We start from the raw sequence: 15,898 nt of genomic DNA, 5'->3' as shown, positions 1-15,898 counted from the left end.
AAGGTGGTAACAGATTTCCAGAATAAAGATTTGAATAAAGTACCAACTTCGGAGAAAGTACATGTGGCAGTAACGGGATTAAATAGGAATAGTGTAGGGGGTCTAGATGGCATGACAGGTGCATTCTATCAAGATGCATGAGGTATTATTTCAAAGGACCTGCATCAGATGATCATAGCTTTTTTCTATGGATATGACCTTCCAAGGGATATTACTCATACAAATTTGGTGCTACTACTAAAGAAGTTAGTGGTAAATACTTTCTCAGATCTTTGACCAATATCTCTTAGCAACTTTATGAATAAAATCTTTTCTAGAATTATTTATGAAAGGATTAAGGGTATTAATTTTTATATTGTGTCTGAAGAATAAGTTAGTTTTGTCCAATGAAGAAGTATATCTGAAAACATATTGGTGGTCCAAGAAATAGTATTTGAAATCAGGAAAAGGGGAAAGCCTCCTAATATGGTGATGAAGCTTGATATGATGAAGGCTTATGATAGGGTAGAATGGTTGTTCTTGATTAAATTTCTGGGGAGAATAGGATTTTTCGAAGAGCTGATTGATATGGTATTTAGGCTACTGAAAAACAACTGGTACTCAATACTATTAAATGGACAGTCAAAAGATTTCTTTAAATCCACTAAGGGGATGAAGCAAGGGGATCCACTTTACCCTATACTGTCTATCATAGCACTAGAAGTCTTATCTAGAAGTTTGAAGAAACTCATGGTTAGGAAAGAATTCAGACTATTTGGGATGCTCAGAAGGAGTCCAAAAATCAATCACCTTGCCTTTGTAGATGATATGATCATTCTTTGTAAGGTAGACCTGGTACTTTATAGTTGGTAACATCAACTTTGGAGAAATATGAATGTTTGTCAGGTCAAAAAATTAACAAGGAAAAGAGTGCCATTTATTTACATGAAAGTGTGTCTAATGGTGTAGTGATAATGGCAGAAGTTGCAACAGGAATTCTGAGACAAGAGTTCCCCTTAAATTACCTGGGGCGTCCTATTTTTTACATGAGAAAGAAGAAAGGTAGCAAGTTACAAGCCTAGAAAGGAAAGTTATTGTCCTATGAAGGTAGAGCAGTCCTTATTAAATATGTTTTGTAAAGTATACCTATACATTGTCTCTCTGTGATGAACCCCCCTAAGAATGTCCTAAATACTATTCAAAAGATATTTGCAAAGTTCTTCTGGAGTAGTACTATAGGGGAAGAGGAAGACATTGGATTTCATGGTCAAGTATGTGTTTACCTGAAGAAGAAGGGGGGTTGGGGTGCAGAATATTGCGTGATGTATCACCAGATCTCTTTTGTAAATTGTGATGGAATTTTAAAACTAAGAGTTCCATCTGGACTGATTTCATGCTCAATAAGTACTGCAGAAAGTACCATCCAAAAAAATTCATGTGGAGAGTAGGTAGTGACTCTCAAGTTTGAAAAAAGATTTTACAAGTCAGGGATCTCATTGGTCATCTTATTTTATGGCAGATTAGGGGAGAATATGCTCATACATGGTATGATAATTGGAGTATACTGGGAGATTTTTATTCTCTTATACAGGAAAGTAAGGAATGGGATTCTAGTTATCAATATGTAAGGGACCTAATGACTAATGGGTATTGGGATGAGAAGGTACTAAAGAGGTTGTTTGCTGATGAAATAGTGGATCATGTACTTCTCAAAGTAAGACCTATAGAGCAAACAAATCAAATGGAAAAAATAATTTGAAGTCTGAAAGTAAGAGGTAATTTCACAGTAAGATCAGCTTAGCATTATGTGAGGCATAGGGGGGAACCTAATAATTTATACAAGCAACTATGGATTAAGGGGATGCCATTAAAGATGGTGTTTTTTATGTGGAGAATGTGGAAAGGAGGATCCCAGTAGATGATACTATTAGGAGATGGGGAATACATGGTCTTTCTAAGTGCTGGTGTTATCAAACCCCAGCCCAAGAGACCATATCCCATGTGCTACTGAGATCTGCTTCAGCTAACAGGACCTGGTCCTACTTTTCTTCTTTTACAGGAATTAGTATACAAGGAATGAGCTTAAGAAAAATAATATATGCTTGGTAGAATGCTCGGGTTAAACAAAGGAAGAAAGTTTATTTTAGAGCAATATCAGCAATCATATTGTAAGAATTATGGAATAGAACAAATGCTAAGAAGCATGAAGGGAAAGAGATCAATGTGCATAGATTGATATTCAATGTCACAAGACAACTAAGGATGTCACTGAAGGAGAGAAAACTAGCTCGGGATTTTGCAATGGACTGGCCATCAATCCTACAGCAGCTAAGCTAGTTAAGTCAGTTCTAAGGTGGTACTATGGGAATTTCCAAGGCAAGGTTGGTGTAAATACAATACAGATGAATCATCAAAAGGGAATCTAGGTAATAGTTCATGGGCATTCTACTTTAAGGATGTACAGGGTGATCTAATACATGCAGAAGGATCAATAATTAAAGATACAGATAACATGATAGCAGAAGCTGAGGCTATATTACGGGCAGCCATTCATTGTAATCATGCAGGTCAAGACAAAGTAATTATCCAGAAAAATTCACTAGCAATGCAGAAGTTCCTAATTGATGAATGGAAAGCACTGTGGAAGATAGAAGGCACAATAAAACAAATAAAGAAATTAGTGGTAGATAAGCAGGTACAAATATAGCATATATTTAGAGAAGGCAATCAACTTGCGGATTACTTAGCTAATCTAGCATTTGAGCATGAAAAGTTCATATTTACAGCATTCAGTTAGCTACCAAGCTCAGGTGGAAAGATTCTTAACAGTGACAAGTAACAATGCCCATATCTGAGGCTAGTTTTAGTAAAAGGATAAGGAAATTGGAACGGCTACAGTAACCAAAAAAGTGAAAGTGCTAATTAGTCTATCTACACCAGCCAACAAAAAGGGAATCTCAGTATATTGGGGGTCAACAAGTCAGATAAGATTCAAGTGACTAAGTTACTTGATTTTTTTCAATTATAAGAGGATCCGAGCATCTCAGAATATTCATCCCAGTAATAGTTATATAGTGAAAAAGAGAAGATGTTTAAAAGCAACATACATGGCAGGTAGCAAATACAAAGGTGGATATGACTTACTTGAAAAAGGAAGCAAGCCTCAGAAGATGAGACCCACAGTGTTAGCACCAAAAAGAACTGGAAGCATTCTGAAAATCTGAACTGAGACATCAACAAGATTCAAAGAAAGTTCTCAGTAAAAGATTTAGCAATAAACAGAGCAAGAGTGGACTATACTTACTCATACAAGCTAGAATAATCCTTATACCAGTACAACTATGGCACTATATTAATAACCAGAGCTAAAAAAGAATAAATTAAAGGTTGATGAAGATGAACATATTGAAAGAGTAGGAGAAATGGGGAGCTCAACTCTAAGCACGGATTTGGAAATCCTACTGATTATATGTGTGTATTTCAGATTGGGTCATTTAGTTGGGCCGGTCCAAATGTTATTTTATTTTTGTATAGATTTAGGAGTTGGATTTTTAAGATGGGTTAGTTCATCATGTTTGAGACATTTTAATTATTAATAAAATTTCAAATTAAATAAAAAAAAAGTCTTGTTAAATATGTACCGACTTTATTTGTTAGATGTGATGGAAATTATGGAAATTAAGTGTAATTAAAGCTTCTTCCTTTTCCAGTATCTTTTAGTGTTTAGTGCAGTATTTTGTGTTGCATATGCTAAAATTTGAATAGACTTTCTAGATATTTATTATTAAATTTATTTTACATGGTTCCCGCCAAACATGACAAATAAAGTTTGATAAATATTTAATCAAAGATTAAAAGGATTAATTTTTGACAAACTTAAAGGACCAAAATGTTATATGCATATTTAAGGGACTGTTTTAAACTTATACTCAAATATAAAAGGGCCTTTTTTGTCATTTTCTCAAAGTTCTCCACATTCGGTTCATCAATTTTTTAAAAAATATATTCTCTAGAATATATATATATATATATATATATATATATATATAAGGTAAAAACATGACCATGTTGATGTGATATGCTTTAGTGATCGAGAAATAGATTTATCTTTTTTTTGGTTTTTTGGGAACTTTTTTTCCAATTTTAATCATTTTGTAAAGAAAATAACCATTTGCTCCCTCAATATATTCATCATATTTTTCGTTTATGAATTACTTTTCCTCAATTGTTTCAACAAAAATGGAAAAGTTATACCTAATATTCTTTTAATAATTCTTTTCCTTATTTGTTTCATATTCTCTTAATTAGATCATAATAAATTCTTAGTACCATTTTAAACGTTCATATTCAACATTAATTGTAAAGTAATGTATCTTAAGAGACACCTAAATATGCTTATAATTGAGGCTCATCTTCATCGTTGAATAGCACTGCCGAAAGTGAAAAACAATAACACGAGCAACGAGTACAATTTCATGGTTCCTCATAGAAGAGGTGCACTTTTTTTCTCTTTTTTTTTCTCACTTGTGTTTCATGGTATATATATACACTTGGAAGAAAATACCTTTTTCTTGAACATTATGTATATTTATTTTCGATTAGAGATTGTTCTTTGGTTAATTAGATAGCACCCACTATCCTCATTTAGCTACCATCAAAATATTTTTTCTCGGGTGTGCAACTAATATTGAATGAATGACATTTTTTATTTCTTTTGTAATTTGGCTATGCATATATCCTTTTACCTTTTTATGTGCGTGCTTTTATATTTTAACTAGAAAAATTATCCGCGCTTCGCGCGGTTATTTAAAAATATTAGTAAAACTATTTAAAAATTATCTTATAAATTATTTACCATTTTGAGAAGTTAAGTAAATTTTTTTAGAGTTTTACAATAATAGTATTTAAAAATTATTAGTTTAAGTAAGCTGTTAAGAATATAACTCACCTTGTTTTTGTGGATGTTGTAATTAAATATATGAACATATGATAGACATATACATTAAATTCATCACATGCGTATAGTAAATATTTATTAGCATCTTGACTGAAATGATCTCTAGGTATACTAAACTTAGCCCCTTTCTCCAACTCCGACAAGATATTGCTCTTTCTGCAATCAAACAAAAGAGACTCCAAACATTAAGTAATGCTAGTCAAAAGGTGAAGTTTTACATAATCAATCACATATTTACGTACTTGAATGGAGGAGTGAAATCAAATTCTATCGGTTCATTATCCAAGTCATTAGCATGGTACCTTATTTTATAGCATCCAGTTTGTTCCTTCACCATATCTAAAAGCAACATGCAAAAATCAAATCACCTATAGCTTAAATTATACAATAGATTGAAGACGAAAAACAGTCGAGATAACTTTGAGAAGTTTGCTTAATAGTAGCCGCTCTGTCAAATCCTCAAATTCATCAAGTCATTTGTAATCAGCATAAGCCATATAAAGTTCACACATTTGTAAATTCAAGACAATGAGTTAAATTCATTTTCGCATACCTGAACTACTTCCTGATCTCATAAACAACATCAAATCCACCAACAACCAACTTCTTTAGATAAATCTCGGGGATAACACACACGAATAGTTTTGAATCCAACTCATTCCGGTAGCCTTATTTGATTTGTCAATTTTAATTATTGCATTCGCATAGGAGAAAATATGCATTAAGGCAGAGCCACATTAACTCAGTGTTGCTTCTGAAATCTGCAGGATCTAAACCATAAACCAAAATTCAATTCCTCTTCATATTAGTAAAAAGAAATTCATAAAGAGACACCATGAAAGATATCAACAAAAAAATGAAGAAACTCTATAGATATTGGAAAAAACATGAAGAAACTTTATAAATAAATCCATAGCCATTCTTTTGGTATATTGGAAAAACTTAAGAAGTTCATAATTTGACAAAAATAATGCCATTACGTCTGCTAGGAGAAGAACTCTATATTCATGATCATATTAGTATTTTTATATTATCAAATCTTCAACATGCTTGTGTCCTACATTTATCAGAAAATTGGCATATTGATGCAGCACAAGTAAAGCAACGAATTAGGAGTTAAAATATCACACTTATGTTATAAAACACTTAAAATATCTTCAAATTGTCCAACAACAACACATCCTTGCTCAAGAATCTTGGAAATTGCATTATTGTAGATGACAGAGCAAGGACCAAAGTCACTTCATAATAATTTTACACTTTCACCATCAGAAAATTTCCATCATTCTGAGAGGAGAGTACACAAGTATTTTAGAAAGGCAAAAAATGTCTCACTATATTCCTTATCAGAACCTTAACAAAATCACTTTTGAAAAATTAAAATCTTTGTGAAATGCTGCCGACTTTGTCCAAATCGCCAATCAAAGGTACCTGATTCTGAGTTTAATCCTAAACATTAGTTTAGGAGAGAGTATAAGTCAACAATAGGGGTCATTATGTTAGCTATTTTTAAGAGACACACCGTTTAAATCTTAGTATTAGTGGCAATAAAAACAAAGAGGAAAAGTGATACTAACCCAATCAGGGTTGTGCGCTAACATGAACCAAAGTTGGCAATAAATATGCCAAAGTCTTCCCAGAATCGGCTTCGGCAATCGCTATCAAGTCTCTGCCCTTTACAGCCATTGGCCATTCTTGTGACTGGATAGGTGTTGACTCAACGAATCCTAGTCTTGAAATGACCTCGAGGCAATAATCTATTACATTAATTCAATAAGACAAATTTTAAAACATTTAGCCAAATTTATCAATACATTTAGGTTCTCCAAAAGTAATACCAGAAAAGTTTGCCTCATGTAACATCTGAATTGTCCTAGGGACGTCACTTTCTTCAACGGTGATATCACAACGTGCACAAAACATAGCAACATCCTGATCTACCATTCTCTTCTACTAGTAAAGCAGCAATATCCTTCTTCATCTCTTTATTCATCTGAGGATCATCTTTACAAGTGTCTGCATCCCCACCTTTTCACTTTTTTTAAGAAGCAACCGAAGGCGTACTTCAGAAGGACTGAATTGAAAGGATATATTATTCCCCATTAACAAGCAAGAGAAAATTTTTAATGCCAAAATGAATGTTCCTGATTTCCTCCTACTCGTGTGCCCACAATAAGTGGTAAGTTGTCCTCAAAGTCTAGAAAGGCAAACTGAAACTTGCAAGAGCAAGCCTCAAGGCAAGCAGCCTTCAGCAATCAGAGGTGACCATAGGGAGTAAAATGTATAACACATTGATCAGTAAGGCAATCGCCTCTTATACACTTCAATCCTTAGACAAACACCCTGTGAACACTTCAAACCTTAAATAGTTCTCTTTGTATACTCTGAGATATTTCATATTTGAATTTTCTTTTAAATATCTGATAGTACTATTTTATGCTATTTTATGAATAGTTACACGTGATGCTTGTCTCACAAAAATAAATCTTAGAGGAGAAATGTGGTCAACTGTAGCTTATATTTTTTTTATGATGGAAACTTTATAAATGAAAACCAGCATCAAGAGAATGTTGGTGATTAGAAGCAATTACAAAAAACAAGCCTTACTAACTTTGAAGAGAACGAATAAAATCGAGCAAGGCCTCTACATCCTGTGTATCGTATATATTTACCGTATTACTCCAAAAAGAAAAGCAAAGAAATGTAAAGAAACTTGAGACTAATTATATTTTTCATTTTGTCTTTGAAACCCCTAGGTCTTTTCTTACCATATGATTCACCAAATTACAGTAGGGATATCATTCCATAGTTTTAAGTCAAAGCTACTCTTTCTCCACAATCCAACCTCAAAGAAAACCTAAGACATATCTTGGCATGACCCACTTGATTCCTAGCATAATGAAGAAGAGGTCCAATAACTCAGACGTGAACTTACAATGAAGGAAAAAAGGCATCTACTGCAGACAGTCTTTCCTATCATCTGTAACTTGCTTTGAGCTAGGCATTCATTTTTTCTTGCCAACCAAATGAAAAGTTGAATCTTGTAGGAGAAATAGATTTTACATATTTCTCTCCATGGACAAGAGGGATTTAAGCTTAGTATGCTAGAGAGCATTGAAGTGAGTAGCACGATTTGACTGAGGAAGTGTCATCCTTCTTACCTTTCCAATATTTATGCAGCAAGGAGTAGGAATCTAGCAACCTCTCATTCCTACACTTTCAAATTACAAGACACATCATTATTCTTTATCCTCTTCAGAGTCTCTTTTGTTATGCCACAGTAATGGAGCTACTAATGATTTAGATTCTCTTTTTTACAAGGTATTTCATATTAATACCTTAACAAACACTCAAACTTGGCCTCAGGCAAATAAGTACTCTAACTTCGAGTATAAAAATTTTCAGTCCTGAATAAAATAGTTTATATGAAACTCTCATCTAATCTAATAAGACTTTATCATCAACCTCTCCATTTGCAAACTTGACGACCCTAGGGCTTTCAAGTGGCAAAAGGTTGAGGAACTAGTGGCTTAGGTCACAAGTTCAAGCCCACACCATGTGAAATAAGCATGGTATTTAAGTAGAGAAAGGTAAAGGTGCAAGACATATTTTCACCGAGTACCAAAATTCACGGTTGATCCTAACAAATTTCTCGATCATTAAAAAAAATCCTTTTCCCTTGAGACAGTTTAACGAACTTCATTCAACTTCCAAAATCACTACTCAAACTGAGTTTTATAATTGCCATCACAGCTCCTATTTTATAGGATTTAATGAATAATCAACCTAGAAATACATAGAGGTATCCTCTTATATTCCATTTCATATTTCTCACCAATATACTATTGTCTAATAAGTCGAAAGAGCGATTCTCCATTGACCATATTTTATGACTACAAACATAATACATCATTCATATAAAGATTTGGATAAATGAATTATTAACTTCATCTATATCCTCCCCTTTAAGCAACAAAAAAAAACACAACCACAATAATTTCTTAATCTCAATCATGAAATTAATCTACCACTTATACCTTCCTTTTATCCTAGCTTGGAATTGTACAAACAGTGTAAAATTGGAGTAAATATGGACTCTCTAAATATGCTGTTGCACGGTGTCGGATCCTTCAAAAATGTACTACTTTTGGAGGATCCAACACGCATTGGTCGGCATTTTTGAAGATTCAGTAGCAACATAAGACCATGCATCTGTCCTGAAATATAACACTCTACCAGTCTAGTTAAACATGACAGGCATGAAATATAACTATTATAGCAGTCTAAAACTTACTATTTGGGGAAGAAGTCTGTTCGGACGCATGACACCAGGGGTCCTGTGATCCATTGGTGAAGATAATCTTTAACCCTGCCAAAACAAATTTGACATAATAAAATTTGTAATTCTATAATAGTTCCGCATTTGAATTAAAATTAAGTGAAACCAAGTTAAACCTCTCCTCCTAACTTTTTCATATGTGATGTCCAACATCGTACACAATTTGAGATCTTCTGGATGCTCGAGCCAAAAGATTTTATCACTTCACCATTTCACCTTCGTAGAATAACTTTTAAGCAATAAATTAACCTGCTAATGAGCTGTTTAAGATGTCTGCAAAATAACACATAATTATGATATAAGAATCCACAGGAAAAAATGAAAAGGATCAATTAAATACAACGTAAAAGATGTCAATTTTGCATTGTAAGATAAAAGATCAGAACTAAACCTTCCACCTCCGCCTCTACCACCTCGTCCACCACTATACCCTCCATCAAAACCCCAAATGTAGTTTGTGAGGGAGAAGGAGGAAGATCGATGAATTTTTTTAATGTTAATATAAACACAATTAATGGATTTTTATAACAGTAAATACAATTAATGAAATTATTAAGAAAATTATAAGAAAGCAATTAAAATGAGAAAAAGCTCAAAAAAAAATAGGAAAAAAGATCAATCACAATCCTGATCATTGAGGTATGTCATATCAACAGCCTCTAATAATCCTTTTATAAATAGAGAGAGATTTTTCTCGATATTGGTATTGCAAGTGAGAATAGAGAAAGAAGAAATGAGAAAAGCTTCTAAGGAACTTGGTGCTTTAAAAATATATCATGTAAGTAAGTAGCGTGATGATCCTCATGGCATGTAGACGAAGACATCCTTAAATTTTTATCATGAATTCATGATATCAAATAGCTAATGTTATAATGTTTTCTTTTCTTTATATTTTGTTTTGCCTTTATGTTCTTATTTTTCAACTTCTTTAAAAATAAAAAGTAAAGGAAATAGAAGTAAGCAAAGGAAATGTAGAAGGAGGGAAATTTTTTGAGAAATGTTGTTTTCATTGCCTTGTGTTTTGGATAGGCTTAAGCTTATGACTTAGAAGTGTAAGTCATAATTTAGGATTCTTTGCTTATGACTTAGAAGTGTAAGTCATACTTTAGGATTCTTTACTTATTTTTTTTATTAATGTGCATTGTTGTTTAAACTTGCAAAGAAGGATAATTGTCTACTCAATTTTGTTTAATTTTATATTTAATGTGGTTAGATTTTTTTTATTCTAATTAAAGTGGAGAACTAATGATGGATAGTTTATAATATTTCTTATGCTTTTTCCTCGTTTATTCTTTTTTCGCTTCAATCAGAAATTTCGAGAGACGATCAGGTTTCTCTTTAATCAGAATTTTACTATATGACTTTTAAATATTTTATTTGTTAATTATTGTGACTTATATTATTTTTACGTAGTGTTTAAATATATTATAAGCTTTGTATAGTGTACTCTATCCTCTACGAGGTAGCGGTAGGATCTTTTATAAACAATATATCTACCTCCACGAGGTATTTATAAGATCACGTCCTTTCCTTTCAGGCCTCACTTATGAGATATCACTGTGTATGATGTTTTTTTTGTAAATTTTATTTTTTAAAAAAATATAAAGCTTCTATATATGAATTCATGGTCAAAATTTGAAAGTTTGAGTCTTAAAATTTCAATTGTGTCTCATAATATGAGAGAAAAAGTAAGCCATTTTTTTTTTCAATTTTCAATGATTGAACCCTTTCAAAATTCTCTTTAATTGACTATTTTATTTCAAATAATTATTGGGATTTAGTATTGAATTATTTACTGCCGAAAACGGAGTTTAATTTGTTCATTTATTTGCAAGATTTAAAAATTTAAATCTTCAGTTAAATGAAAGTTATCTCATTATTTTTCTTGGCTATGATTTTTGTTTAACTTATGTGAATATATAACATTTGTGTTCAATTCAATTTACTTTTGTTATTTTTTGAAAGAAAGAAATAAGAGTTAATAACTTAAAGTTCAGTAAATAAAATCATAAGTTAAGGCTAATTAATTATTGACACATTAAAATCTTTAGTGCTATTTTAAATACTCCATCTTAAGTAACATCAATTACTAATTATATTGTCCTTGGTCCTTTCTGTTTCTTGGAAATTATTTCTTCTTCATATCATTCTCTCTCTGTCATTACATATTTGTAGTTCATTTTTTTTTTTAAAGTGAGAAGTAGATGTATTCTATATTTTTTATTGTTGGCTTTATATATTTGTAGCGGTATTAAAATATAATTTAGAGCAGTTAAGAACCTACAAAAATAATTGTGAAGCATTTACTGGAAAAGAAATGTATATATTTTCTTCATTTTTTTTATTTTATAAGAATATTTATTATTATCTATTGTTGGTAGCTCTGTAACTATTATAAGCAGTTTTATGACTTAGTGAGGACTATGTACTTTTTTTTAGAATTTTAGCGTGTGATAATTAATTACTAGAGATGAATACAATCAAAATTTTGTGGACATTCAAAATCCAAGTCTTCTGGATAAAAAGCTTTAATTAATAAAATGATAAATAAAATATGTATTTCATACTTTGGAGTATTTATACAATCGCTCAAAGGCAAACTTGTTCACTAGTCTATACCTATAATCAATATCTATATCTATAATATATTAAAGGTATGAAAGGCTTTAGAAATATTATTTGAATTTTTTGTCCTTCATTAGAAGTCTTTGTTTTAGATAAAATCGTCTTTTCACTATATTTTCGAATATTTAAGAGTTAAAAATTAATTAAATATATTTATGGTAAAATCTTTCATTAGTTTAAAAACTCTAAATCAACTAAATTTGATTTTAAGAAAATTTGAAAAGTGTAGAAATAAATATAAAAGCGTTAGAATAATAAAAATTTAGTTGAAAATTAATTAAATATATTTATGCTAAAACATTTACTTATTAGAAGACAACATAATTAATGACAACTAATACTTTTTTCATTAGTTTAAGAATTTTAAATCAACTAAATTTGATTTTAAGAAATTTTGAAAAGTGTAGAAATAAATATAAAAGCATTAGAACAATAAAAATTTAAGAAGTACCAAATTTTTGAAAGTTTTAAATACGCGATAAAAATGCAATTAATGATTTTGTAAAGATTTGACTTTAAAACACAAGGAAAGATTTTAAATAAGAAAAAAATAAAACTTTTGGTGGTAAAATATATATATATATATATATATATATATATATCGCCTGGTATAAATCGAGCCCTTGTAGTTGCATGTGTGCAATTTTTCTTTCATTCTCGCTATTAACTCTTAATTTTAGGAAAATTAATAGTTAAATTTATGTTACCATTTTATTTGATTTGTAGGAATGGATTACTCTTTGTTGTGGCATCTGCTCCAACCTGATTTTGTGAGTGAATATAATAATTGTTGATTTTCTTTAACATTTTTGTTAGTATGGCGGGCGGGCGAAGGGTCCAAAGGACACGTATCCGGGGGCGAGTCCAAAATTCAATTGTTCCATTTTCCTTCTTGTTCATCAATCGAAAATCAAGATAAACTGGGCACTACTGTAAGACGTGAAAACACCCGATCCCATTCCGACCTCGATATGTGAAATTGTCTTGCGCCATAGGTACTGAGATTGTTCGGGAGACATGGTCCAAGCCCGGTGAAAAAATGCAATCAAAAAAGATTATGATGTCAAAGCGTCCTTGTTTTTTCGAGATTCTTTGCTTAAATCTTTTGTTATTTTACTTTTCTTCGTTTTTAAGGGGTACTTTGTCCTCAAATGTAGGTTGTTCGACCTATGTTGTTCGAACTCTTCAAAAGTGTCAACTGGTCCAACATCGAAAGTGAAGAGTCTGCACAACTTAGTGTTTGACTGTATTGGTGATTAACTAATTAATATCTTCCAGTTTCTTATTTCAAGTGAACTCTCAAAAAGAACAGGTTCAAAGTCACGATCAATTCCTTTTTCAAATCCTATTGTAGCTACACGAGCCCTTCCGGCGTGCCACATATGTGTTTTTCCTTATGATTTTTATCAAGTTTATTTATTAATGGAAGCTTTTGACTTTTTGTGAAATCTGTTTAGGCATCATGTGTAGGCCTTCAACACAATTCTAACTCTGTCAAATTACAATCGGCCATCTTCGGAGATATTGTCTCAATCGTGCAATCTTCGCCCTTACAGTAAACCAGTCTTTTAATTGTGTTTTACTATGCTTGAAATGCAAACATTTCTCTTTAGATGATATAAACAATTAAACCAACTGATAAACTGGTTCCCGCACCATTCAATCAATCAGAGCAACTGCTACTGAGTTGCCTCCAACAATTCCAAGTAAGTCTTCTTACATTTCTCCCTGAAACCTTCTGATTTTTCTGATCATATCTGTTACTGAGATGCTCGAATATATTTGGTGCACCTCAACTAATTCGATGGAATACCTGCCACCTTCCACCAGCGTAACAATAATGAATACACAACTAAAGAAAATTAAATCATTTAGGCGCATGTGTATCGTTAATCACCAAATCTAATCCTTTTTCTTTTCTTTTGCTGAAATAGTGGTCTTGTTAGTCAATACCACTCATAATCTACTATTTTTTATCATTCTTTTAAAAAATAAAGTAGTACTAAATGGCTAAGCTAATAATGTTCTACTACTTCACTGTCGGATTGTGTAAGAGCTTTAGCCAAACAAAACTAGAGAAAGAGAAAGAAGAAGAGAATGTGTGATGCTTCTACTTCTTCTGTGCTAAAGTGCACAAGAGCTTTAGTCAGAACAAAGAGAAGAAGATATTTTAATAACAACAATCATATCTTAATTATGACATTAGAATCAACATTTTCAAGTTAGTAGTTTTTTTCACAAGTTTCGAATTGATCAAAATGTATCTACCTGTTATTCATCTAGATTTGAAGGTAATTTCTAAATCATTAATGTGTTAAAGTACATTTTATATGTTTTGCTGTCATTTTTTCACTTGCTAGCAGTATATGAAACTGCATTTGATTCTGCTTATTCGTTATGAAAGTATAGTGTGTCATACTCTGGAGATCCACTTTAGAGTGGATGACTTCATAGGAATAATTTTTTTCCTTTTACGAGGGTCTTTTAATATTTCATTACAATATATATTTTAGAGAAGAATATAAACTGATATAAACACTGAATAGAGGACAAGAGGTGGGCTTACACTATTGTTGGATTAAGCTATCGATCTAAAAATTAAAATTTTGATTTAGAGAATTTTGGGAGATACCCTACTTCACTTCTGTGTGAGAGTTTTTATTTTTTTATAAAATGTAAATACCACTAACAAGCAAACCAATATATACCTACAGAGTATTAGTAAGTCTACATATTTTGTCATGTTTGATCCTTTATCTGAAGAGAGATTAGATGAAAATGAAATTTGGAGTGTTCATATGATAGATGGTCATTTAGTAGATGCGAATATTCTACAAGGATTCCTCAAGCTGCATCTGAAGGACTTGAAGCTAAAACTATTCAATCTTCAAAGGCATGTGCTATTAGATTTTCTACTATGATTTTTCAAGAATTACTCTTTATTTAGCCTAATAATAATGGTTGGGGGAGATCTTAGGCAACAAAGCCCACTATGTAAGATTCTGTTGATTCATGATTAGTTTATTAAACTATTGTTTAGAAATCATGTGGAGTTAATTTACATTATTTTAATTGATTTGATGTAGTTACCATTCGACATATTTTGTTCTGTTACCTTTTTTCTGATTGCTTTGATTTGATTTTTCTTGAAGTTTAGGGTCTAGCAGAGACACTCTCTCTTCCTCTAAGGTAGCGGTAAGTTTTGCGTACACTATACCCTTCTCAAACTCCATTGTGTGAGAGTGTACTGAATATGTTGTTGTTGTTGTTCTTTATTTAGTTACTCGCAAATAGATCCATATTGATAATAGTACTAAGGAAAGATGTTTGTTGGTCGTTGTTTGTTTGTTAAAAACTCTTGACTACTACTTGAATTCAGGTTGGACTTTTGGCATCTCTAAGTACTCTCTATACAAATAATTATATCCAAACTAATTTGCTTTTCAAGAACCATCCATCAACAATGTCAATTTGAGTGTTGCTGTTCTGTTGAAAAAATTCGAGAAGCTTGGTTGTCTTTGAATTGACGCCAAACAAGTAGGGCGGTTGAAATGGTGGAGAAGGAAATAGTGATTAAAGCAAGAATTTCTTAAAGCTTTCTACAGTGTAGTACTTACAACAAAAAACAACATACCTAGTGTATTTCCATCAAGTGGGGCGTGGGGAGGGTAAAGTGCACATAGTCCATCCCACTACCTCAGATGAAGTAGAGAGACTTTTTCTAATAGACCCCTAACCTGTAGTGTAGTACTTATTTTTAAAATTTCATTTTCTCAAGTTTTTAGAGTGTTTTCGCTTCTTAAATAGCAATATAATATCAACGGTACCTAACTTTCAAGATTTTTTAGTATAAAGTGCATAAATCAATTTTTTTAAAAAAAATTTTTTAAAAGATTTTGGTAGCTTTTTTTGCCTATCAATGCTTCTATTAATTTTGCATTGTTAAATTTCATCTTTTTGTTAGTGAGATGGAGGAGTCATTTCATTTAGGTGAAGTT

The sequence above is a fragment of the Capsicum annuum genome, chromosome 2, assembly GCF_002878395.1.
Source record: "Capsicum annuum cultivar UCD-10X-F1 chromosome 2, UCD10Xv1.1, whole genome shotgun sequence".
NCBI lineage: Eukaryota > Viridiplantae > Streptophyta > Magnoliopsida > Solanales > Solanaceae > Capsicum > Capsicum annuum.
This window is presented reverse-complemented; position numbering follows the sequence as displayed.